The sequence below is a fragment of the Rhagoletis pomonella genome, unplaced genomic scaffold (genome assembly GCF_013731165.1).
Source record: "Rhagoletis pomonella isolate Grant_MI unplaced genomic scaffold, Rhpom_1.0 Rhpom_scaffold_00007, whole genome shotgun sequence".
In the NCBI taxonomy this organism is placed as follows: domain Eukaryota; kingdom Metazoa; phylum Arthropoda; class Insecta; order Diptera; family Tephritidae; genus Rhagoletis; species Rhagoletis pomonella.
In genome coordinates this window covers 20,811,405-20,813,215 of record NW_023458561.1, presented here as the reverse complement: position 1 = coordinate 20,813,215, position 1,811 = coordinate 20,811,405, and the positions used below count along the sequence as shown (strand labels likewise).

Below are 1,811 nucleotides of genomic sequence, written 5' to 3'. Positions count from 1 at the left end.
ACAAGAAAAAGGAAAAAAAACTGAGTATATATATTTATAAGAAAATGGATTAAAAAATAAGAAAAATGGAGAATTAATTGAACTCGTGGCGGCATATTTTACTACCATAGTTACTTGCGCGTTATTGCCGCACCAGTGCAATCAATCGTTTTCCAATTTTATTTTCCACAAATAGCCCCATTCGCTTTTGCCTATTCTTTATTGTGTCCTATTTTCAGCAGCATTGTAGCCATTCCTGGCTGTTGCAATGTGCAGCCAGCTGTGTGGCATGCAGCATAGCCAATTGAAAGTTAATTAAATTGTAAGTGGTTCTACTGGCGTGATCCCGAAAGGTGAAGTTGAAGTTTTAACAGCAATTAGGGTGCGCTACTTCTGCCTAGCTGGTGTTGCATTCGTGGAATTGAGTTTAAACGGAATTGCCGCCAATTAGGAGCGAATAAATTTGTAATTAGGAAATTTAGGAAAAATGTAATAATAATGACAGAAATTTACAAATTGTATATTTAGCTTACTAATGCGGTATTTTAAAAAGTTTGGTCCATATTTGAGGAGTTACGAGGAATTCTACGAACATTAAATGTTTTAATAGAAGATCCATATTTTCTGAACAATTTTTTCTAAATATTCCTTAACAAATTAAAAATAAAATCTTAACGCTCATCGCAGCTCTCCCTGAGGACATCAGTACTATAACTAACCATTGTATGACTACAAGTCACCGTCAGTGTAATTTTTAGGTCTCATGTGGCACAACGCTGAAACTGGTTTGCCTTCAAACAAATTTTACAAGGGATGACGAAAAATCCTTCCGCAACGCATAAATTTTAACCTTTCCCAACAACCATTGGAAAGAAAATTTTCAAATGGTTGAGAAAATTTTATTTCTAATGTGAAACTAAACAATTTCTTAAATTTTTCCCAAATATTGGTTGAGATTTTTTTTTAGTATTTCTTTCCGTTTTTAATGTGAAACTAAACAATTTCTTAAATTTTTCTTAAATATTGGTTGAGATTTTTTTTAGCATTTTATTCCGTTCCATCTGTGTCAACAATGCAAAGATGTTTCAAAGTCTAGTCAAATTGGCTCCGCAACCATGCGGTCGCTTATATTCCCAATTTGTGTGTCGGATAATCGCTCCTCGTTCCATTTTTAATGAATTTTATTTCTGTCTGTGTTTTTATTGTTAAAATTTTTTTTGAATTGCTGAATAAATTGAAACGTTACCAAGGTACCTATAATTCCGGTGAAAATGGTTAGTAACGAAATTTCCCGGTTACAAAATGTTTAGTAACAAGAATAATAGCCCTGTAAGTGTAATATAAATTCACACATTTGGACGGGCTTCTTCTTCAATTTATAGTGTGCGTCTTGATGCTGGCGTGGTTACCGTCCGATTTACCAATTTTCCATACCAACCTACCATGGATAAAGGGCAACTTGCATAGCGAATTCCGTAACCGAAACTTTTTCTCGAGTTATCGTGTACACGGACAAACGGAAAGTCTAACAGGCATGGCTTAATTGACCTCCCGCTCCTTATTCTGAGTATTTTGGTATATATGCATCTGTCTACATCTATCTCAAGTAGAGATGGGCACGGGACTAAATATTTAATCCCGATCCCGCCCATCCCGAAATTCGATTTTTAAGTCCCGAACCCGCCCAACCCGACGTTTTTCAGAATTGTACCGCGGGTCCCGTGTGTCCCGTTATCTATCTCTAAAGCAGGCTACAAACGGACAGCAAATTGAAACGATCGGTTGAGATTTCAACGTGTGTGGCGAGGTTTGCAAACCGATCGAAGGTTGAC

General features: G+C 36.4%; 1 protein-coding gene across 1 annotated transcript in view; it reads right to left on the bottom strand.

Annotated features, from left to right (window-relative positions):
• The window catches only part of LOC118743607 (protein prickle), a 193,996-nt gene that overhangs the window by 65,949 nt on the left and 126,236 nt on the right, over nucleotides 1-1,811 (bottom strand). The window lies entirely within an intron of this gene.